Source organism: Eleutherodactylus coqui, chromosome 11 (assembly GCF_035609145.1).
Source record: "Eleutherodactylus coqui strain aEleCoq1 chromosome 11, aEleCoq1.hap1, whole genome shotgun sequence".
Classification (NCBI taxonomy): Eukaryota; Metazoa; Chordata; class Amphibia; order Anura; family Eleutherodactylidae; genus Eleutherodactylus; species Eleutherodactylus coqui.
The window spans coordinates 123,208,187-123,233,618 of NC_089847.1; the positions used below are offsets into that span (position 1 = coordinate 123,208,187).

A 25,432-nucleotide genomic window follows, 5' to 3' on the forward strand; every position below is an offset into this window, starting at 1 on the left:
GTGTTATACATTTTGGTCCATGGTCATGATCCAAAATCACCGTGAAAATCTATTGGACGCAACACGGAAGTAAAAATCACAGATACGCATCATTGAAACTGGTGATTTTCACATTAGAGTCGGAGATGGACAGACCCCAACAGAAGAAGGGCCCAGCGGGTTAATTCACACATGCCATTCGATTTTCCATTCCGAGATTTTTGAAAATCGCGGCATGTCCGGTTTTTGTGCGCTTCTTGTCCACGAATCGCCCATTAATTTCTTTGGGAGCATTAAAAGACGAATCGCAATCGAATGATCCGTTTTTAAAACAATGTTACTATGGGAAGTACATGACGGAAATCACTCAGAAATATCGTAAAAACGCATGAAATCTGCACAGAAAGTAGTCAGTTTTTCACTGACCAAAACTGCACTCAACATCCAGAAATGCGTAAGAATGAGGCCCAATTATGTCAGGAAGGGTTTTGAGTGTAATGAAAGTTTCCATTCACTGATGGCAAGCAGAGATATGGATGATGAGAAGGTGATGTGTCCTAATCTCCACCAATGACATACACTGCATGTACCTATAGGTCTTGTGCAGTACACTGTATGCAGTGATCACATGACCTCATCACATGACTGCAAAGGTTAGCACGCCATGGGGGGAAGCATCGCCCGCAAGTCATGGTAAAATCGTGGGATTGCTGCCATTTCACTATTTATATAGAAAAAAAAGTTTCCTTTTGACATGGCGGTACGGTCGTGTTCCAGTTTTATTAAGTCCCCAATCTGATCCCCAGTCAGGGGATAAGTATTCAATAAGGCGATCACATGACCTCTGTGTGGAATATTGACTTTAATGTACATAGAGACAGTATATATATGGGCTGCAATGGATGATGGGGCTGTAATGTATGTACACAGTGACTCCACCAGCAGAATAGTGAGTGCAGCTCTGGGGTATAATACAGGATATAACTGAGGATCAGTACAGGATAAGTAATGTATGTACACAGTGACTCCACCAGCAGAATAGTGAGCGCAGCTCTGGGGTATAATACAGGATGTAACTCAGGATCAGTGCAGGATAAGTAATGTATGTACACAGTGACTCCACCAGCAGAACAGTGAGTGCAGCTCTGGGGTATAATACAGGATATAACTGAGGATCAGTACAGGGTAAGTAATGTATGTACACAGTGACTCCACCAGCAGAATAGTGAGTGCAGCTCTGCAGTATAATACAGGATGCTACTCAGGACCGTTACAGGTAAGTAATGTAATGTACACAGTGACTCCACCAGCAGAACAGTGAGTGCAGCTCTGGGGTATAATACAGGATATAACTGAGGATCAGTACAGGATAAGTAATGTATGTACACAGTGACTCCACCAGCAGAACAGTGAGTGCAGCTCTGGGGTATAATACAGGATATAACTGAGGATCAGTACAGGGTAAGTAATGTATGTACACAGTGACTCCACCAGCAGAATAGTGAGTGCAGCTCTGGAGTATAATACATGATGTAACTCAGGATCAGTACAGGATAAGTAATGTATGTACACAGTGACTCCACCCGCAGAATAGTGAGTGCAGCTCTGGATCAGTACAGGATAAGTAATCACAACACAGATAGGCCGGTGGATTCCCAGAGTCTGTGGTGAAGCCCCTGTGATACATAGTAACTGGTGTGAGAACTACAGAGAGCAGTGTGACTGGGTGATATGAATGAGGCTGAGCTCTGCTCCCTCCTCCTCTCCCTCCTCTTCTAGCTCTACAGCTGGAAGGAGACAGACTGCACAGTGCAATAGCCGGAGACACACTACAGTGTATTGGATGAGGCAGACAGTACATGTGAGAGCTGCACTCCAGAGTCCTCCTGCATTAGCTGGCACAAGAGTGGCATATGCTGGGTGACTGGCAGCATGTGAGTGCAGACACTGCCCCCCTGAGCAGAAGACCCTGCATACATACAGCCCCTGGATCATAACACCCAGTATCCTGCACGGAAGCCTGGACTAAAACTTTCACCACCCTGCTGGCAAACTCCTCCACTGGCTGAACACTACTGCTCCCCCTCCAACTCTATAGTGGGATTAATTGCTGCAGAGTTCACTCCATCCATCCTATCAGGGGTGAGTCTTCATTATTATATATGTTACTGTTTAGTCTGTTCGGTGCAGTAGAGCTGTGTTTGTCATGTGCCATGACTCATTGTAATCTTATATCACCAATACTCTGAGGTTTTACATGGGACTGCAAGTGCACCTACTCTATTCAAACAGTTGGCATAGTGCACCCCCAGTGACCATTAACAGTTTCAGCTCTTTTTAGCAACATTTTATAATTTAAACAAAAATTGTCATCTGAGTCGTTCAAGAGTTTCTGCAGCATCTTCAGCACTTTATAGACTGCTGCAAACTGACCCCTCACTGTCTAATGTCAGTCACATGGCATATTGGCATGGCGCTGACCCTTATCAGGGCTGTCTTAGGGACCTTTCACACGGGACAGAATTAGTCAGCACGGACATTTCTGCGCCATCATGTTATTCCTATGGGGCTTGAATTGCGAACTGGTTACAATCCGCACGTCTTTACTTCAATCCCGCATCTTAATTCCTGCAGCGGAAAAGCTTCAGCTGTGGAAATAAGGACGTTTTGCGAAATTGTCGCGGATTTCTAACATGCAGGAAATGTAATCCGTAATTAAAGTCTGCCGAATAAAATGCAAGAAATTTTGCAGAACGCAAGAAAATCCGCACGAAGGGCGGCTTCACGCAACCTTATGCGCAAATGCACATGCTTCAGTGGAAAGTATTTGCGCTTTGAAAAAAGTTGATTTGCGCGCGTATCGATGCATCTTACTATACTTTTTGCACATGGCATTTTCATTTTTGGGCACGGCAGACAATCACCCCGATTTAAATGGCCTAATGAGGTCCTGATGTGTTCTTTTTTAACGGAATTGCGTATTTCGCATTAGCGCACTTCCCATAGACTTCTATGGGGACACTTGATGTGCAAACGCACACAAAAATAGAGCAACTCTAATTTTTTTTTAGCGCACGCATGAAAAGTAAATGAGAACGACTTATTGTAATAAAAAGTGAACCTATTGAAGTCAAAATTTGTGCGCAATTTTTTCACGGAAACTACTTATTTCTATGGGTTCTCATTTACTTTTTTTGGTCTATTTTTCACACTCGTGAAAATCGCATTTGCAGAAATTCCTCATTATAGTCACTGGGAAAATCGTACATTTGCCTTATCGACCGATATTGCGCTCGCCTGTGACAATCCATCCTGAGAGCGCCCCCAGTGGACTGGAGAGCTTACAATCAGCCCCTCTGCTGAGATTGTTTAGGACTCAGTGTGACATGTTGTGCTTCTATCAGTTCATTTGTTTATGTTTTCATTATTGTTACATTGTTTTGTAAATATTACTGTAACATTAAAAAAAACGTTACTGTCCGCTCAGGTTTAGCAGTTCTGTGCCTTTAAATTAACCCATTCACCGCCACTACTTTTTGGAATCTTAGCAGAGATCTCAAGGACTGTTGGATTCCTCCCTTTTGTCATGCAGTGTGTACAGCTGTACATGTAGGTGGCCCCTCAAACTTTTCTGGTAACAGGCGGTGTGTGAAGTTGAGCCCCTTGTATGGTAAAGTTATACATTACAGGCATGTGTCAGCACCAGGGAGGAGGAGGAGGGTGCGGCAGGAGATATCACATAGATAGCCCCCAGGGCCAGGGGATTGTGGTCATGATGGTGACGTTAGATAGTTAGGTGTTGTTGTAGCAGAGATGACCTTGCCACTTATATATTTGAGGTCGTATCTCTTGGGATGTTGTATTAGTGCTGGGGGCTTATTCACACGGGCGAGTTGTGTGCATTGTGACATACACAGCATATAATATTTTACTGCATGCCCGCAGAAAGCTCGCCCATGGGCATCAAACTCACTTGAAAATTGCAAGGGCATGCGAGCTTCATGTGGTGCAATGAGATTTAAATTTTTTTTCCTACTGAGACAATGCGATTTAAAAGTGCGATACTCAGAGAGATACTCGGACCGATATCACACTTCGCCGTTTAGCTACAGCCTAATCTTAAATCCTATGTAAATCAACACATGGTGCATTACAATATCGCCTAGACTTAGGTTGTAGTAACACGGGCAAGTGTATAAAAACCAATGCCTCCCCTGGAAGTTGTCAGATGAGATGCAACTTTCTCTGTGTGATCATAACATTGATAGAAGTGATTACATATCAGAGCAAAAGGAGAATTTGTTGTGGAGAACCGACCCCTTGTAGGGAGGCTCTAGTACCCTGTTGTACCGCCTCTAGCTTAGATACAAGAAGTGATACAGGCATGGAGGCTCTAGTACCCTGTTGTACCGCCTCTAGCTTGGATACAAGATGTGATACGGGGATCATGGAGGCTCTAGTACCCTGTTGTACCCCCTCTAGCTTAGATACAAGATGTGATACGGGGATCATGGAGGCTCTAGTACCCTGTTGTACCGCCTCTAGCTTAGATGCAAGAAGTGATACAGGCATGGAGGCTCTAGGACCCTGTTGTACCACCTCTAGCTTAGATACAAGAAGTGATACAGGCATGGAGGCTCTAGGACCCTGTTGTACCTCCACTAGCTTGGATACAAGATGATATACCGAAGGGCATGGAGGCTCTAGTACCCTGCTGTACTGCCTCTAGCTTGGATACAAGATGTGATAGAGTTGGGCATGGAGGCTCTAGTACCCTGCTGTACTGCCTTTAGCTCGGATACAAGATGTGATAGAGGTGGGCATGGAGGCTCTAGTACCCTGTTGTACCACCTCTAGCTTGGATACAAGATGTGATACTGGCAGGCATGGAGGCTCTAGTACCCTGTTGCACCACCTCTAGCTTGGATACCAGATGTGATATGGGCGGGCATGGAGGCTCTAGGACCCTGTTGTACCTCCACTAGCTTGGATACAAGATGATATACCGAAGGGCATGGAGGCTCTAGTACCCTGTTGTACCGCCTCTAGCTTGGATACAAGATGTGATACAGGCAGGCATGGAGGCTCTAGTACCCTGTTGTACTGCCTCTAGCTTGGATACAAGATGTGATACAGGCATGGAGGCTCTAGTACCCTGTTGTACCACCTCTAGCTTGGATACAAGATGTGATACGGGGGGCATGGAGGCTCTAGTACCCTGTTGTACCTCCTCTAGCTTAGATACAAGATGTGATACGGGGATCATGGAGGCTCTAGTACCCTGTTGTACCGCCTCTAGCTTGGATACAAGATGTGATACGGGGGGCATGGAGGCTCTAGTACCCTGTTGTACCACCTCTAGCTTAGATACAAGAAGTGATACAGGCATGGAGGCTCTAGGACCCTGTTGTACCACCTCTAGCTTAGATACAAGAAGTGATACAGGCATGGAGGCTCTAGGACCCTGTTGTACCGCCTCTAGCTTAGATACAAGAAGTGATACAGGCATGGAGGCTCTAGGACCCTGTTGTACCTCCACTAGCTTGGATACAAGATGATATACCGAAGGGCATGGAGGCTCTAGTACCCTGCTGTACTGCCTCTAGCTCGGATACAAGATGTGATAGAGGCGGGCATGGAGGCTCTAGTACCCTGTTGCACCACCTCTAGCTTGGATACCAGATGTGATATGGGCGGGCATGGAGGCTCTAGTACCCTGTTGTACTGCCTGTAGCTTGAGTACAAGATGTGATACGAGCGGCCATGGAGGCTCTAGTACCCTGTTGTTCCGCCTCTAGCTTGGATACAAGATGAGATACAGGTGGGCATGGAGGCTCTAGTACCCTGTTGTACCGCCTCTAGCTTGGATACAAGATGTGATACAGGGAAACATGGAGGCTCTAGTAGCCTGTTGTACCACCTCTAGCTTGAATACAACATGTGATACGGGCGGGCATGGAGGCTCTAGTACCCTGTTGTACCGCCTCCAGCTTGGATACAAGATGTGATACGGGAAACATGGAGGCTCTAGTAGCCTGTTATACCACCTCTAGCTTGAATACAAGATGTGATACGGGGGGGGGGGGCATGGAGGATCTAGTACCCTGTTGGGCCATCTCTAGTTTGGATACAGATGTGATACGGGCGGGCATGGAGGCTTAAGCACCCTGTTGGGCCGCCTCCAGCTTGGATACAAAATGTGATAAGGGGGGCATGGAGGCTCTATTTGCCTGTTCTACTGCCTCTAGCTTGGATTCAAGATTGGATAAGGAGGGCATGGAGGCTCTAGTACCTAGAAGTCAGGGAGCGCTGACTGCGGGAAGCCTTCAGAGGAGTTGAGGGGAAGCACTGCATATTATGAAATCAGCTGTGGGAATGCAGCTGATTGCCAGTCAAGATCCGCAACACTGGTTTTTGGATGTGGAAATGCTGCGTAATGTCCACCATGTGTAAACACACCCTAAGTCAGCTTGAGGTATGCTGCCACGTGAAAAAAGTCTGAGTACTAATAGTTTTCCCCCATAGTTGCCCCAGTAGTAATAGTGAACCCTATATCAGCCCCAGTACTAATAGTGACCCCCACAGTTTCCCCAGTAGTAATAGTGTCCCCTATATTGGCTCCAGTAGTAATAGTGTCCCCCAGATTTTTTCCAGTAGTAATAGTGACCCCCCCCCACACACACAGTTGCCTTAGTAGTAATAGTGTCCCCTATATCAGACCCAGTAGTAATAGTGATCCCCACAGTAGCCCTAGTAGTAATAGTGCCCCCTGAGACTGTTATACCTACACCTACCTTCTCCTTGTCTTCAGAGTTCTCTGGTACCTTTGCTTGGCGCTGCTGCAGGTGGAAGTGTGTGCGCCTAGAAGCCTCCTCCCTTCTCCTCTCCACTTGTGGAATCAAGGATGGGAGGTCAGGGGAGGGAGATCCCAGGTGCACACACTTCTGTCAGAATGTGCATCCTGCAGTAGCGCCGCAGAATGATTACCAGCCAGATAGCCGTGACACCCTAGCTGGTAATCACCTTCATTGTGACCTCACGTCTGAAAGCGGGACAAAAGCTGGACAAAAGGCTGTCCCGCTTAGGGACCCTGGGGAAAGTGGGACACAGGATCCCAAGGTGGGACGGTCCTGCTTAAATCGCGACGTTTGGTCATCTTACAATAAATTCTCCTTTTGCTCTGATATTGTAATCACAGTTTCATTCAGTTCCGACAACTTCTAGGGGAGGAATTGGTCTGACAATAAATGAAATAGGATAAATGCCGCAGAGATAGTTCTTCCTTGGCTCTGGAGGGTTCTGGTGTATGGCTACTGTGTATTGGACAACTGATCGCTAAAACATAATTGATACAATTTATGCTTAACTGCCCAATCGGATAATTGTAACAGACTGTTGTGGTCCGTGTGGACATATTTGTGTGGTCTTGAACCCTGACCCAGTGACCATTGGAAGATGTAGATCACAAGTGACCGTGTTGGGTGGGACTTATATATGTGGATGAATTATAGGCCACCGTATAACCTGCAGGGTGTTGCCAAGTTAGATATAAGTGATGGGATGTGGCATGCGAGTTTAGCTTGGTTCCGCAAGAGAACCCTGGTAGTGTGTAAGGAGCGGCCGTGTACAGAGGAAGGCAGTAGCTGTGGTAGCTCCAGGTCTATATCGCTGTGTTATGGGAGCAGGAAAGGGGAATCCCCTGCCAAATTGATCTGTCTTATGATGAAACCATATGGCGCCAAACGGATCCTATTGACTTTAAAGGGGTCTATTTGGTCTCCGTTCAGCTGTCCAGCATTTTACTGGATACAATCCAATTTGTATCCTGGTTTTCCTAGGGGGCTTACTCTTTTTCTGCCGTTATACAATGGCGCTATCTGCTGGCTAAAGCCAGTACTGCATGAGGTGACACGTTGGATAGGCTCCGACAGCAGAGGGGCTGGCAATATACAGTAAGAGAACCCCGACGGACGTCTCCCAACATCGGAGCTGTACAGCCTTAAAGCATAATGTCTTCAGAGGTCAGACAGTGGATTGGAAAGGGTTAAACACTGTGAACATGTTGAGTTTCCACAAAGCCATGAAAGGCCTGAAAGTAACTAGGAGACTAAAGTGACCTGCAGTGTAACTAAGTGACTGTTCATAGAAGAGAAACTTGATCATTTGCAACAGGTCTGTCATTGTGCTACCGTGTTTCCCCCAAAATAGGTCCTACCCCGATAGTAATACCTACCTATCTTCGGGGGAGGTTTGAAATATAAGGCCTCCCCCGAAAGTAGGATCTAGCTAAAGCGCCCCCGAAAAAAAAAAAATCAATACTCACCTGGTCTGTGCCGTCCCGATGGTCTCCGTCGGCACTGGGGTAAACTTCATCCTCCTCGTCTCACAGCTGTGCCGCCGCTGAAGACCATCGGGAGGCATTGGGATGCTGCGGACTAGGTGAGTATAAGGCTCCCCCCGAAAAGAAGACACTGTGCCCTTTTTGGGGCAAAAATTAATATATCAGTTTCTTGGTAGAGACTGAGTCTTGTTCCTGCAAATACCGGCAGACTGATACAATGTTGCCAAAGAGCAAAGGTGTTTGAAACTGTGTTGCAATATTCTAACACTGGTTGTGAAGTTGAAGTAAGTGTGCTGCTGATAAGCTTATTCTTGATTACTAGATTCCCTGCTTGCTTAATCCACCCGCACATGGAGGTCCCATACAGCAAAGTGATACTGGAGGGGGAAAGGATGATGTCTGGGGAAAAGGAAGAGATGACACCTGTAGGAGTACTCCTTTAAATTTAGGGCCGGCAATAAGGCTACCGGGATTTGAGATCTCTCATGTGTCAGAATTAATTAGTGATGATCATCAGAGAAAGAACAAGAGAAATCAACTGTGGGAAGTCACTATTGTCCTCTGTCTGAGGAGCTAGCTCAGCATTACCTTTCTTAATAGCACAAAGTAGAACAAAGGAATGTATCGTTGTCCAATCACAGGGGACAGCACCCTAAATGACACCTTATTGCAGTAGAAAAGAAGCAAATCATTCCGCAAGTTTAGTACTAACAAATGAATACATAATGTGATGTGTGCTTACATTAATCAACATTGATAAGAGTAAAGGCCCATTTAGATGGGACGAATGTCAGGCAAACGATGCCTGACACTCGTCCAAGCACATACTTACTCCCGTGCTTCTGTGCGGGAGCTAGTATCGCTGGCTCACAGCATGAAGGCTTGAGCAGATTTCTCTCCTCGCGCTCCCCCACCTCTCTTCATTGACTTAACATAGCGGCTGTTCAGTACTGAACGACTGCTATTTACACTGAGCGATCAGCTCATCGTCCATCGTTTATGCTGCATAAATGATGGACAATGAGCTGGATGATGATTGTTTAGTGTAAATAGCAGCCGTTCAGTACTGAACCGCCGCTATGTTAGGTCAGTGGAGAGGGGTGGGGGAGTGCGAGGAGTGAAATCTCCTGTAGCCTCCCTGCTCCCCTGCTGGCCGCTCTGTGAGCGAGCCAGCGATACTAGCTTCTGTGTAACAACACGGGAGTGAATGTATGCGGGGATGAGTGTCGGGCATCGTTTGCCCAAAATTCGGCCTGTGTAAATGGGCCTTTGGGAATGTGGATACAATGACTAAATATGGTCTGCAGGAAACAGTCAAACCCCAGCATCAAGGATGGTACAGTTTATGCCACTTTTATGAGCATCAGACAAAACTTTATTAACCCTTGAATAACAAGTGTAACACAGATCATCTGAATACTTTCACAAACCTAAAGGGTGGAGAGAAATGGTGATAAGATGATGGTGGTGAATACAAGCACTAGGCTCTCCTCTGTGCTGTATAGGGACTCTATGTAATATGCAAATCAGTAATACCTGTGTAATGTATAGCATGATTAGCATATAGCACTGTGCAATTAGCATTGACAACTACTGTCATGATATAAAATGCAAGTACTATCCTACAGGTTGCCCTAAAGCTGTGACTGCTACCTCCACACCCCCTATAGATTCATATTTACAACTATCCTTTTTTTCTAAATGGGGTTGTCTCATCATAGACAACACCTTTAACCCTTTCCAATCCACTGTCTGACGTCTGAAGACATTCTGATTGAAGGCTGTACAGCTCTGATGTTGGAAGACGTCCGGCTGGGTATTATTACTGTAGATTACTGGCTGCTCTGTTGTTGGGGGCCTCTCCAGCATGTCTCATACCGCAGTACTGGCTCTAGCCAACAGATGGCGCCATTGTACAATGGCAGAAAAAGAAAGCCCCCTAGGAAACTCTGAATCCAAAATTGGATTGCAAAGGGTTAATATGACACTCACCTTGAGGAGCTGATTGTCATTGACTGGTCATTTACCACTCAGCAACTGCTACAGGGGTGGATGTAGTGTTACGTTCCAATAAATATTTCCAGGTAATTCCACCTACATAGACAGAGCTGCAATTGAATGGGGCTGAAATCACATCTCTACTGCTCAGTACTGCTGTACACTATCACCAGTATTGATGGTATGCCTCTATGTGTGCTATAGAGAGTAAGGGCCGTGTTACACAAAACAACTATCATTCAGTTAATTGCTGGATAATGCACAACTGAGCGATAATAATCCAGTGTTAACACTCCCAACAATCAGACTTGACATGTCAATAGGAAGAAAACCCCTTTGGTGCCTCTCAGACATGTCGGCTCACTGAGATTTTTGAGGAGTCACACAGATTTTATGAATCCTAACCCGATCATCTCTGTCGTTCACTCAGTTTGCGGTTGCAGCTCCCAACATTGGCGCACAGACAGGGACCAATTCTTTGGGATTGAGGTGAGGCGAAGGAGCTCAAATAGTTTAAGAAGGAGAAGGCGGTAGGTGCGGGGAATCCTACATGCTAATGGAGCAGCGAACTGTAGTTACACTTGTCTAACCCCAGAGTGATAAGCTGGGCAGCTAAGTCACTAGTCAGCCGCCAATGAGCCAATCAGCAGTAAGTTTACTGCAGGCGGTTGATGTAGCTTCCTAGCGGTACCGCTCCACATTTAGATGTACCGAGCATGGAGGTGACAGAGCCCGCTGCCCAGGAGATAAAGTCTGCTGCATCCCGATGCACTGCCTGCTGGACACCAACGGCCGACCTTCTTCTCTTTGGCCACGTCTGGACACTGAGGAGTCATCAAGCAAGAAAATGTGTACAGCAGGACTGATGTTTTTGCTGAGTTTGGAGACAGTATTACAATGGCCGTCTGAGTCTGTAGTCTATTACAATGAGGGTCTGAGTCTGAGGTCTCTTTTACAATGAGTATCTGAGTCTGGGGTCTGTATTGCAATGGTGGTTTGAGTATGGCGTGTCTATTACAATGGGTGTCTGAGTCTGGGATCTCTGTTACAATGGGGGTCTGAGTCTAGGGTGTCTAATACAATGGGTGTCTGAGTCTGGGATCTCTGTTACAATGGTGGTCTGATTCTTGGGTATCTGTTACAATGGTGTCTGATTCTGGGGTCTCTGTTACAATGGGGGTCTGAGTCTGGGGTATCTGTTGTAATGGGGGTCTGAGTCTGGGATCTCTGTTGCAACGGTGTCTGATTCTGGGGTCTCTTTTAAAATGGGCGCCTGAGTTTGGGGTCGACATTGTATTGTACTGTGACATCACTGTGTGCATTAGGATGATATAATTATAAGTTCTTCATGCTCTCAGCTTGCGGCTGAAGAGGTCCTTTGTTGGGGGGGCCTGTTCTAAGTTTTATGATGGGGCTCCATTCTGATTCTATGGATGTTTCCAACTTTGTAAACAGCTGACTAAAATAACTATTAATTAGTAATCATTTTGTATCCGCGTTCTTTATCTAATTGACTCTGATTAGGTTCTGTTCCAGGAGACCCTTTCCCCGTCCGGACCCTCCCGTGACGCGTTCTCCCCCCGATGCTATCTCTGCTCTGTCTGGGTTGCTGTAAGTCTTCGCCTCCCTCATCCCCGTGGTGCCGGATTGTTTCCCAGCCAGTGTCATTGAGTGTCGCGCTTCGCTCCTGTTCCCAGGCTCCTCCGGCCCGGCGTTCCCGAACTCTCATTTATTTTCCAACACAAAGTAGCGGCCAGAGATTGGTCTAATCCCCGCGTATTATACAGCGAGGCCGGGGTGCCCGGCCAGTGGGGGTCTAATGCAGCGTGAAACTACATGTAATAAAGGAGTTTTTCTCCTCTCGCTCCATTACACGGCGCGCAGGACGGGGAGATGCAGGTTAAAACATTACTTTGATACATTTCACAGAACGCTGCGTCTGCCCCTCCAGTAGGGATCCAAGGCACAGCTCAGCCTGGGCATCTATCAGTACTCTGCCCTCAGAATGTTAATGAACCCCCCGTCTAACCTTGTGCCTCCTTCCCAGCAAATACCACAGCCCCGGCCCGTATCCCAGTAAACGCCTCCCTCCGCCCCACGGGAAATGTCACGGTAATCCAAAACTAAAAGCTGCTTTATATGGGTCTCAATTGGCGCTGGTGGAAAATGTTAAAGGGCAATTTCACTTCCATTTGATATTGACCTGGGTGGATATTCCTAAACGACGTGGTAGCCACAGCCAAAGAAATGAAAAATTGCGCAGTGCTTTTTCTCTATTTTCCCCGCATCATGCCTCAGAGCATGGATTTCATATTCTCTTCTTACTCCCGTGCTCATTGTCTCCCCCTGCTGGTTAAGGCACATAATATGAATTTCAGGTGGCATAATATACAGTAGGGTAGGAATACTAGAAAAGTTCTCACTTATGTTAATGTAATTGAATAACCAGTCTGGCAAAGTCCGTGGTCACGCATGCAAAAGACCCCCCCGCTAGGACTAATTGATGTAACTGTTTTATCATTTTCACTCTCTCCTGGCAACAGACGTAAAAACGCAGTGCACATGTAGAATCATAGACCTCCAGGGTCATCGTGTCCGACCCCCTGCTCAATGGAGGATCACTAAATCATCCCAGACATATATCTGTCCAGCCTTTGCTTGAAGACTTCCATTGAAGGAGAACTCACCACCTCCCGTGGCAACCTGTTCCACTCACTGATCCCCCTCACTGTCTAATCTAATCGGTGGCCACTTATCTCTATTATGGACAAAAGGATCGAGTGCTGAAATTCAACGTGGCTGATCCCTCTCTTCCTTGATGTCATCTGTCAAGGAAAGTTAAGGCCCATTTACACTAGTCTATGATCGCTAGAAAAATCGCTCATCAGCGATCGTTTTAGAGATAATCATTTCATGTATATGTGTGCCCATTGTGCGCTTTTCGGAAACTGCTGACTGATCGTTAAATTCAGTCCAACCTAAAAATCGTCCTTCACTCCTATCAGCAGTTCTCCACGGGAGTGCTAATAGCATTGTTTCCCGTGGAGAACAAAGGATCTGAGCGTAGATAATAGCCTTGGGCTACTAACTGCATTCAGGGAAGGCTTCATTTGCACACCTAATTGGTACCTAAGTAGCTGAGTAGCTACTTAATACTTTATGTAAAATGATCGCTCAAAGCTGTCATCCAAACTGTCGTTTGAGCGATCATCTGCTGCTGTAAATGGGCCTTTAGTTTGGCCTTATTTACATACAACAGTCGCCCAGTCCCACTGATTTAAAGGGCTTGTGACAAAATGTACAACTCATTGGAGAATGCGGTACTCATGGCAATCGGCCAGTGACTCCGAGTTTCGCTCCTGGCACCCCTGGCAAACAGCTGATTTCTCTAGAGGAAGCCTGACATTTGTCCTAGCTTGTAGATCCTTTCCATGAATGACCATACCGTAGCAGCAGGATGGCAAAAGGTCCACCAAGACAGGAGCTATTCACACATGAACGGCTCTCTATGCTGGGACGCAGAAGGGGCTGCCAAGCTGAGGGCCACAGTCTGATGTTTTTATGCCCTAACAGGACATATGAGCACGGGTTGTGCTCATGGCACAACCTCTTGAAGGTGTGACTTATGTACCTCCATGATTCCCTATGGACGGACAGCCAGCCCTGCTCACCTGTATGACTGATGTGTGTCAATAATATGCCAAACGAGGATTTAGAGTAGAAATATATTAGTATTATTGTTGAGAGAACTTTTTAAAAATTTTGCACTGCTGGTAAGCCGAACGTCAGCAAACATTTGGTTCCTACTGAATTAGTTAGAACTAGAACTTCAACAATATCCCTGGTGGTTCTCCTGTGGCTCAATGGTTAGCACCAGGGGCGTAACTATAAGGGATGCAGGGGAAGCAGTTGCTCCCGGGCCCAGGAACCTTAGTCTAATCCTCTCCATGTAGACCCTGTGTAGTCTGATCCTCTCCATGCACACCCCATGTAGTCTTATCCTCTTCATGTAGACCCCATGTAGGCTCATCCTCTCCATGTACACCCTGTGTAGTCTGATCCTCTCCATGTAGACCTCGTGTAGTCTGCTCCTCTCCATGTACACCCCATGTAGTCTGATTCTCTCCATGTAGACCCCGTGTAGTCTGATCCTCTCCATGTAGACCCCGTGTAGTCTGATCCTCTCCATGTAGACCCCGTGTAGTCTGATCCTCTCCATGTAGATCTTGTGTAGTCTGATCCTCTTCATGTAGACCCCATGTAGTCTGATCCTCTTCATGTAGACCCCATGTAGTCTGATCCTCTTCATGTAGACCCCATGTAGTCTGATCCTCTCCATGTAAACCCCATGTAGTCTGATCCTCTCCATGTAGACCCCATGTAGTCTGATCCTCTCCATGTAGACCTTGTGTAGTCTGATCCTCTCCATGCACACCCCATGTAGTCTGATTCTCTCCATGTAGACTGTGTAGTCTGATCCTCTCCATGTAAACGCCATGTAGGCTCATCTTCTCCATGTAGACCCCATGTAGTCTGATCCTCTCCATGTAGTCTGATCCTCTCCATGTAAACCCTGTGTAGTCTAATCCTCTCCATGTAGACCTTGTGTAGTCTGATCCTCTCCATGTAGACCTTGTGTAGTCTGATCCTCTCCATGTGGACCCCATGTAGCCTGATCCTCTCCATGTAGACCCCATGTAGTCTGATCCTGCAGTCGTGTTATTCTGCTCCTTCAGCAGCTTATTTTACTGTAAACTTGTCATCAAAGTCGCTTCTTTATAGGTTCATTGGAGTAATAACAAAATGTTTGCAAAAATACGCACACCCTATGTAATACCCAGCAACACCGCAGAAAAAACGTGGACTCCTAGGCCAGGACACCACATGGTTGACACATGACGAGGACCTCATAGAAGTCTCAGTATTAGGTTGCTTGAGGTGGAACACCCCTATAAAGCACTTATATACAATGTACTCTGTACGACTGGACAGGTTTTAGCTGAGAAAACAAATTGCCAACACAAGAGCAACATAGATTGTAGCTTCACGGACTTATGTGGCCATAATTATAGGATTAGACAGTCGCTCCGTAAACGTGGCCGTCTGCACATCCAGCGCCGTTATTTTTATCCTAGACCCCTGGAAAAAGAGAGTGAACTCTTGGGATCTCCTCAGTAATGAGGTGCTGAGGCAATCGATAGCTTTACAGCCTCAGTTTTGATGCCGCTGTCAAACGCAGCCTAACTGTCACCTGTGGGATCCTGGGAGGAACGAAAATACCTGGTGACAGGTGCGCAAGAAGTAAATGCACTCATTAGTTGTTACATTGTGGCGGTGTAAGCTATTGATGGAGTATCATAAGAGTCAGGAACCTTGGATGGTCGTCCATTAGACATACAGGGTCTTCTTATTAGGGAGTCCCCATTCCCCTAAGTATCCCTGCAGTAATGTTAAAATGCCCCCTAATTTGGGAGGGCTGAAGTTTGGAGAGGAGGAGGAGTATTCCATAGACAGTAGGAAGAGGAATAACTGGCTAATAGAGGAGTCATCGATGTGATACCCTACAAGGTGCGTCTTGTGATGGCTGCAGTATGTGGATGGACATTATTCTCTTGGAAGATGACAACAGGGCGTACCACTCTTTTGGATCGCTGGCGATGCCGAGATCTATCCACCCCCAGAATCCTCTACAAGAATGGAGCAGTGGTGGGCATGCGTGAACTCACCTTAATGGTGAAATGGGAAGGGGGTCAACCAAACAACGTTTGCTGGCATTTCTTGTATGTCTATGGCCAGTTGATGAACTGGTAGGGCTGTACAGAGTCATACCCCAAATACATGATAGTAAATTAGAATGAATCAGACAATGACTGTTACTGCTCGGTACAGGTGTCAGTAAGATGTCTGCCCACCATGAGACCGGTACAGGTGTCAGTAAGATGTCTGCCCACCATGAGACCCGGTACAGGTGTCAGTAAGATGTCTGCCCACCATGAGACCCGGTACAGGTGTCAGTAAGAAGCAGGCATTAAATCAATAAGTGTTGGATATCTTCTTGGGGGTCTCTCCATGCCGGTCAGTTGTTGTACAGTTTGTGTTGGGTGGCCAAGTGATGTAATGCGTCTACTTACGTAATTCCAGGCATGCTGTATTGAAGATAAATCTGGGGACCACATGGGCCAATCCATGGACCTGACACCTTGTAAGGCATATCTTGTGATGGCTGCAGTATGTGGACAGGCATTATTTTCTTGGAACATACCATTTTGGATGGCAGTCATGAAGAGTATGATAACAGGGTGTACCACTCTGCCCATATACTGGTGGGCAGTCATTGTGCCTCCAACAACCACCAACTCTGTCCTGCTGACAAAACTATTTGGCCCCCAAACCATAACTCCAGGGGTTGGATCTGTGGGGTGCTCTGAAATCACAGCCGGTTGGGTTCTTTCTCTAAACCTTAATGGATACATTGAAATCAGGGCTCATCACTAAACACAACTGTTCTCCATTCATGTGTCTGGTTGTGTCTAGCAGTACACCGGGTTAGCCATTACTGGCAGTGAGATCGGGTTAACGGAATGCATGGTGTCCAAGAATACAACCCGGCTTCAAGCAGTTGGTTTGCAATTGTTCGTGGATGACTCTGACTCCAACCACTGCTCGGATCTCTGCTGCAGTCGCCCGTCTATCAGCAACTGCCATCCGCACAATTTGGTGGTCTTCACGTGGTGTTGTCCATCTGCAAGCACCTCTGCCAGGTCTGCGAGTGCTGGAGCCTTCCTGTGCCCACTCACAGTCCTTCAGGAGATTTCATGATATGATGCCCCATTTCCAACCATCCAATCTCTCTCAAAGTCAGACCTTTGGGTGTATGGAGTTTGAACTATGCGATTTGGCGAACCTGGTCAGTTACGATCTGGGGCCAGAAAAAGGACCTTCTTACACAACACACTGTAGGACTAAAACAATGAGGTATTTCTAATAACAAGGGGTCCCATAGACTGCATACAAATAATTGGACTTCATACAATCTTTCATAATTCAGTATCTTCATATGGAGACTTACATACATTTTCTGCAGCTCTCTCCGGGTGTCACGCTTTCAGTTTCCAGCAGTGTAACACGCCTTCTATATTATATTCCTGCCCGCAGTGTATTATAAGGGTATAAATAATCTACAAATGCCGCCCTCTGTCAGGCTGGACACGTTGGCTTGTAATCATGTGCAGCATGTTTTCTTTAGAAGGTTAATGGCAGGGTTGCCACCCATGGTGACAGTTTTATGTATCCAGGGTCTATTGCACTCTGCCAAATGCAGCACTAATCTGTGCTGAGGAGGGACCCCGTAATACAAGGCTGCGGAGCGGCGGCTGTCCATCAAGTGGCAGCTGCTGATGTGCAACCTGTGCAGTGTTCGTATACCCCATGTTACAACAAATAGGAAGACCGAAGGTTGTGCTCAGCAGCAGCTAACAGCGACTGCTGGAAAGAACATGGAAAGTTCCACAACTTTCTAATATATGTATGACTGCTTGCCCTTATTAAATCATTTATAGTGTATCACATTCCCAGTCCATGATTAAGGTGATAAAATATTCATCACAGTCCACCTAACATTTACTGCAGTATTATAGTAGTTATATTCTTGTACATAGGAGGCAGTATTATAGTAGTTATATTCTTGTACATAGGGGGTAGTATTATAGTAGTTATATTCTTGTACATAGGGGGCAGTATTATAGTAGTTATATTCTTGTACATAGAGGGCAGTATTATAGTAGTTATATTCTTGTACATAGGGGGCAGTATTATAGTAGTTATATTCTTGTACATAGGGGGTAGTATTATAGTAGTTATATTCTTGTACATAGGGGGCAGTATTATAGTAGTTATATTCTTGTACATAGAGGGCAGTATTATAGTAGTTATATTCTTGTACATAGGGGGCAGTATTATAGTAGTTACATTCTTGTATATAGGGGGCAGTATTATAGTAGTTATATTCTTGTACATAGGGGCAGTATTATAGTAGTTATATTCTTGTATATAGGGGCAGTATTATAGTAGTTATATTCTTGTACATAGGGGGCAGTATTATAGTAGTTATATTCTTGTACATAGGGGGCAGTATTATAGTAGTTATATTCTTGTACATAGGAGCAGTATTATAGTAGTTATATTCTTGTACATAGGGGGCAGTATTATAGTAGTTATATTCTTGTACATAGGGGACAGTATTATAGTAGTTATATTCTTGTATATAGGAGGCAGTATTATAGTAGTTATATTCTTGTACTTACGGGAGCAGTATTATAGTAGTTATATTCTTGTACATAAGAGCAGTATTATAGTAGTTATACTCTTGTTCATAGGGGGCAGTATTATAGTAGTTATATTCTTGTACATAGGAGGCAGTATTATTGTAGTTATATTCTTGTACATAGGATGCAGTATTATAATAGTTATATTCTTGTACATAGGAGGCAGTATTATAGTAGTTATATTCTTGTACATAGGGGGTAGTATTATAGTAGTTATATTCTTGTACATAGGGGGCAGTATTATTGTAGTTATATTCTTGTACATAGGGGGCAGTATTATAGTAGTTATATTCTTGTACATAGGGGCAGTATTATAGTAGTTATATTCTTGTATATAGGGGCAGTATTATAGTAGTTATATTCTTGTACATAGGGGGCAGTATTATAGTAGTTATATTCTTGTACATAGGGGGCAGTATTATAGTAGTTATATTCTTGTACATAGGAGCAGTATTATAGTAGTTATATTCTTGTACATAGGGGGCAGTATTATAGTAGTTATATTCTTGTACATAGGGGACAGTATTATAGTAGTTATATTCTTGTATATAGGAGGCAGTATTATAGTAGTTATATTCTTGTACTTACGGGAGCAGTATTATAGTAGTTATATTCTTGTACATAAGAGCAGTATTATAGTAGTTATACTCTTGTTCATAGGGGGCAGTATTATAGTAGTTATATTCTTGTACATAGGAGGCAGTATTATTGTAGTTATATTCTTGTACATAGGATGCAGTATTATAATAGTTATATTCTTGTACATAGGGGGCAGTATTATAGTAGTTATATTCTTGTACATAGGAGGCAGTATTATTGTAGTTATATTCTTGTACATAGGATGCAGTATTATAATAGTTATATTCTTGTACATAGGGGGCAGTATTATAGTAGTTGTATTCTTGTACATAGGGGGTAGTATTATAATAGTTATATTCTTGTTCATAGGGAGCAGTATTATAGTAGTTATATTCTTGTACATAGGGGGCAGTATTATAGTAGTTATATTCTTGTACATAGGAGGCAGTATTATAGTAGTTATATTCTTGTACATAGGAGGCAGTATTATAGTAGTTATATTCTTGTACATAGGGGGCAGTATTATAGTAGTTATATTCTTGTACATAGGGGGCAGTATTATAGTAGTTATATTCTTGTACATAGGAGGCAGTATTATAGTAGTTATATTCTTGTACATAGGGAGCAGTATTATAGTAGTTATATTCTTGTACATAGGGGGCAGTATTATAGTAGTTATATTCTTGTACATAGGGGGCAGTATTATAGTAGTTATATTCTTGTACATAGGGGGCAGTATTATAGTAGTTATATTCTTGTACATAGGGGGCAGTATTATAGTAGTTATATTCTTGTAGACGGGGGCAGTATTATAGTAGTTATATTCTTGTACATAGGAGTATTATAGTAGTTATATTCTTGTACACAGGGGGCAGTATTATAGTAGGTATATTCTTGTACATAGGTGGCAGTATTATAGTAGTTATATTCTTGTACATAGGGGGCAGTATTACAATAGTTATATTCTTGTTCATGGGGGCAGTATTATAGTACCCATTGTTTGTACATAGGGGGCAGTTTTATACATATGAGTTCTGTGTATCTGAAGTTATCTTTAGTTTCGCCACGGAGTGAATTACGTTATTTTTGTACAAGGGATTTGTTGAACATTCCTGTAAGATGTAAGAATCTGGTATTTCTTATCGCCTGTCAGGACGACCTAGAACTCTGGTCTGGATGATGTCTGATTTTTATGCTGTGAGCTCTCTGGATTAATGGGTATTAGGTTTAGTTGAGATTTCACGCCCCACATGTTACCGTGTGATAGGTGCCTCAAATCTCCCGGCTGTCCTGTTTGATTCAGAGCTGCTGACAGATGAAACGTGAGAATGTCCTGCGAGTTCTCTAAAACCCATGAAGCATCATGATACATAAGCTCTCTACTTATAGGGAATATTAGTACATGACGATAACAAGATACATATGTGGGATTCTGGAGCTATTTATGATGCAGTTTACAGAAAATATAACTTGCAAAAGTAAGGAATACAGGACCGCTTTTTTAGCCACATAATGTGATCACTCAGCTTTCCCAGAGCCCTGAAAGACACAGAAAAGCTGGGTTACGATATCTCTGCGTGCCATGGATGTATATACCGTACTAACAACTCCTGCTGCTGCTAGACGGCCCTTGTAGATAAAGGGCCCAGCTCTGTTTGGTTCCATCTCTTTTGCTATTAAAGTGCTTTTACACGGTCCCACTATCGGGCATTATATGTCAGGCGGTATGCAAATAAGAAAGATGCATCTCCCAGAGGAGCATGCGTCACCTTATAAGTCTCTTCACACATCTTCTAGGTGCTCTCCTTAAGAAGAGATGATACCCCTCCCCACCCATGTCAGGATAGGCCAACCATCAGCCGACGAACTAGCAAACTATCATTCAGTGGCTGATTGGCTAGTTTATGTGAGCATAAAAATGCTGGCTGACCAGCCACATATATCCTTGTAGCAAAATGGAGACATACAACCAACCAATGATAGCAAATGTCATCATATTAACAATTACTTGTCGCCATACAGCAGATCATCTGCCCATGTAAACATAATAAACGAGTGCTCTCCAGAGGAACATGTAGTTGGCAACCAAGTGGGTGACAAATGGCCTGAGGGTCAGCGATAGTTAGAAGCAAACACCAGACCTTTCTGTCCTAGGTAGCAAAACTCGTCCCTTTACCCTTTGCAATCCAATTTTGGATTCAGGGGTTCCTAGGGGGTTTTCTCTTTCTGCCATTATACAATGGCGCATTCTGCTGGCTAGAGTCAGTACTGCAGTGTGGGACATGTTGGAGAGGCCCCCCTCTAACAACAGAGCGGCCAGTAATATACAGTAAGAATACCCTGCCGGACGTCTTAAGACATCGGAGCTGTACAGCCTTCAATCAGAATGTCTTCAGACGTCAGACAGTGAATTGGAAAGGGTTAATGGGGGTATACTATGATCTTTGCTACGTGGCCCCTTTTACACTTTGTACACCATTGTAAAGATTGCCATATTGCTTGATACCCACCTAGTGTTGAGCTAACCAAAATCCTGTTTTGGGACGAACATTGCTAAGTTTGGCCGAACCTTCTTCTCCTAAAGGAAAGAAGAAGAAAAGAGAAGTAAAAGAAAAAGGATGAGGAAGAAGAATCTACTTTGTTCTTCTTGTTCCTGCTTTCTTCCTTCCTTCTTTCTTCTTCTGCTTATTTTCTGCTTCTTCTTACTCTTCCTTCTTCTTATCTTCTGCTTCTTCTTTCTCTTCCTTCTTCTTCTTATCTTCTGCTTCTTCTTTCTCTTCCTTCTTCTTCTTATCTTCTGCTTCTTCTTACGCTTCCTTCTTCTTATCTTCTGCTTCTTCTTCCTCTTCCTTCTTCTTCTTCCTTCTATCATCTTCTCTTTCCTTCTTTCGTCTTCTTCAGTACTATAAATCAGTTTTAGGGGTAATCATGAAGTTCAGTTCCGGTTCAAACTAATTTGCGCAGCACCAAGCTTTTTGCCCAAATTCAACTAACCGGCCAAACCTGAACTTTTGAAAAGTCCACTCACCCAGCTATTCCAGAAACAAGTTTAACCCTTAAGGGCATGGATTCTTCAGTGTAGATTCAGAATTGAATCCTAGATGAAAATGTCCAGCATGCTGCTCTGTTTCATCTTGGAGAGCTGGACGTAAGCCGGATATACCTGATTATAGTCAGTGGGGTCTGCCCAACACCATTATGGTATGGCGTGTTCCAGATCCAGCGCTTTGGTCTTCCCCCTTGTTCGGCTCCCGGAATAAATAGCGCAAATGTGAAAGAGTCTTTATAATAATTTTTCACAGTGTGACAAAAGAGGACAACTCGAGGACTAAATTCAGAGTTGACCATCTTCCACGTGTACCATAGGGGGTTACTTCTTACTTTGTGCCCTCTTTATACCGCCACAGTCTGTATCCCATAAGCACACACAACACGCTCGCCCTCCCCTGTCGGTTCTCTTTCTGCTGCCGCTGGGATCTCTATAAAGTGCTGCTATTACAGATTCATTAATGAGTAGGGATTTGCTTCTCTAATGAACAAGTTTAGAAATCAGTCCAGTTAAGCCCCTGCGCCCCTCCAGAAACCTTATCATCCTCCCGCACAGCACTCCAGCCTCACTCATGAAACTTTATATCAGCCCTGGGACTCCGCAGGCTGTTGGTTCCTTCTACACAAGGGATTGCCAAATGCAAACAGAGTGCGGCTTATAGCTGCTACATGAACCTTGTCTTTCAGCACAGTTTAGATGTTATTGCAGGATTTTAACCGAATCCCACTAAAACTGCGCTTTCCCTTTTGCTGCGGTTTGCATTTAACCCTTCAAAGATTTTTTCCCCTTTAAGCTCCCAAGTCCTTGCATTATCTTCTTGCGTCAAGTAGGTAGAAATTCCTTTCAGCTTTTTGTTAGTATCTGTTCCTAGGAAAGCTGGGTCACAATCCAAAAGTCTGCTACTCTTAGTAGGGTTGCATTCAGCTTTCCTAGACATCCGATCGGTAGTAATATGGAGGAAGCAATGCAATTAAGGTTTGCTGTTTAGAAGTCAAGTACAACTGTGTATAGGTTGTAACCCAGCATTCCCCGGAGGAGAGAAAGGTCTGATATGGGGTAATGCTCTTTGTAGCGGAGTATTGGCGATATTGCAAAATACACTGTGGTCACTTTATTAACCCTTTCCAATCCACTGTCTGACGTCTAAAGACATTCTGATTGAAGGCTGTACAGCTCCGATGTCGGAATATGTCCAGCAGGGTATTCTTACTGTATATTAGTGGCCGCTCTGTTGTCGGGGGCCTCTCTAGCATGCCCCGTACTGCAGTACTGGCTCAAGCCAGCAGATGGTGCTGTTGTATAATAGCAGAAAGAGAAAGCTCCCTAGGAAACCCTGAATCCAAAATTGGATTGCAAAGGGTTAAAGCCCCCATCTAGTAGCGCGTTGGACTCCTTTGGAGCCGCAGCAATTCATTTGTAGTGATGAAATCCTTCTGCAGGAATATCGGCCCCTGCGGACAGGAAGCTTCTTGTAGTTGCCGCAGATTAACATGGAGGTGCTGACATGTTCTGACCAGCTGACAGGAAGGAGTCATCGGTTCATGCTGCTTGCGCCGAATTCTGATCTTTCTGTTTCTCTTAGACCCAATGGTGCTGGAAGTGATCGTCTGCTGTTATAACGCATCCATGCTCAGGATCGATGGGGGAAATTTACTAAGCCTGGCATTTCCGATGATGGGCTTAATACAGATTCCCCGACACGCCGTTCGTTTAATACATAAGGATGCCTTTTTACGTATTCCGCACATCTTCGACTCCTGCATGCACCGTAAGAGAAATGTTCACCAGGTCCGACCAGGCGTATATTTTTGGTCGAATTTATGGCAGTTTTTTGTGTAAATTCAGCATAAATCTGTAGGTCTTGGAGACCACGCCCATCCTGTAAGCCCCGCCCACTCTTAAAAAAGAGTCAGCGCAGAAAGAAAAAAAAATCACAAATTTTGGGCAAATAACTGCTTCTGCAAAAATTGTGACTTTTTTACACCAGAAGCGGAGTCCGCGTTGTCCTCCATTACCTCATTGCTCGGGGGAAGTAGACTCTAACCGTATTTCTCGCCATTAATGTTCTTTGCCGTTTGCTTTCCACCGCGCCATTTAAATAAATACCTATTAAAATATTAAATGGTAAAGACCGCCAGCCAGCTCCTAATAATGAAATCTGCGCTGTGCCAAGGCTGCAAATTGGATACAGAGTTTCTAATCCCTGCCAAGTCGCTTGGTGGTGCAGGTGGCAGGATAAATTGGCTGGCACACCTGGAGGGCCGGGTTCAGACCCCACCGGGGAGATGTGTCTGTCTCTCTCATCTGTGAGCATGCATCCTGTTTATAGAGCTGCGGGCTCCATGATGGACAGGTCTGATGTCTTTCATGTCATCATACGGTCCCCAGGGCTTGGATCGGGCGCTACAGGATACAAACAGGGAAGGCTATATACACATCAAAGTGCTGCCCGAGGTTTGGGGGCGAGCGATCTGCTGCAATAATGAACTTGGAGGAGGAATGCCACCTGAACGGAATCCATGAAGTCTGCAATGAAGCCTTGTGGGTGAAGATGTAGCAGAGCTGAATGTGTTATTTAACCCTTTGAGGGTGCATGTTGATAGATCGGTGAGCTAGGACAATGCAGGAAGCTTTACTGACAATGGGCATAGCCTCGTAGCCCGATAATGGGGCAGTGTGCTGTCTGTGGGTTAGCATGGACAGCACACAATCCCAAATACACCAGTGTGCAGGGGGCCTTAGAAACAGAAGAGATTGCTTATGATTCAATGTCAAGGGAAACCGCCAGCATACGGTAGTAAGGATGGGCTAATTTTTTTTTTACCAGGGCCAATCAGTTCGTTTTGGCTGGTTTGCCGAATTTTAGCAAAAAGTTTGGTTCAGTCTAAATTAGTCAGAACCAACGAGAACTTTACCAATACTCTTAAAACTGGTGTATAGCTCTGTCTAAAAGCCATAAAAGCCCGCAGAACATTCTTATGTCACCTCAGAGTGCATCTAAGTACTTTGAAGCTGTTTTATGGCAAAGTTAATGAATAAAAAGAGGAAAAAAAGGGAAAAATAATATTTTTCCTTCTTTTTTTTCCCCTGTCTTTCTTCCTCCTTCTTTCCTTTTCTTTTTCTTCTTTTTCCTCCCCTTCCTCCTTCTTCATCTGTCTTCTT

The 25,432-nt window shown here is 44.6% G+C and overlaps 1 protein-coding gene and 1 long non-coding RNA gene across 3 annotated transcripts in view; one reads left to right on the forward strand and one right to left on the reverse strand.

Moving 5' to 3' along the window:
• The window catches only part of LOC136582433 (uncharacterized), a 70,491-nt gene extending 66,928 nt beyond the window's left edge, over window positions 1–3,563 (reverse strand). Inside the window, exon 1 of the long non-coding RNA XR_010787184.1 lies at window positions 3,504–3,563. This is a non-coding gene — a long non-coding RNA (uncharacterized lncRNA). The remainder of the gene's footprint in view (window positions 1–3,503) is intronic.
• The window catches only part of TSPAN18 (tetraspanin 18), a 115,781-nt gene continuing 92,129 nt past the window's right edge, over window positions 1,781–25,432 (forward strand). For both annotated transcript variants that reach the window (XM_066583472.1, XM_066583473.1), the window contains exon 1: window positions 1,781–2,121. The gene's annotated coding sequence lies outside the window, so the exon portion shown is untranslated. The remainder of the gene's footprint in view (window positions 2,122–25,432) is intronic.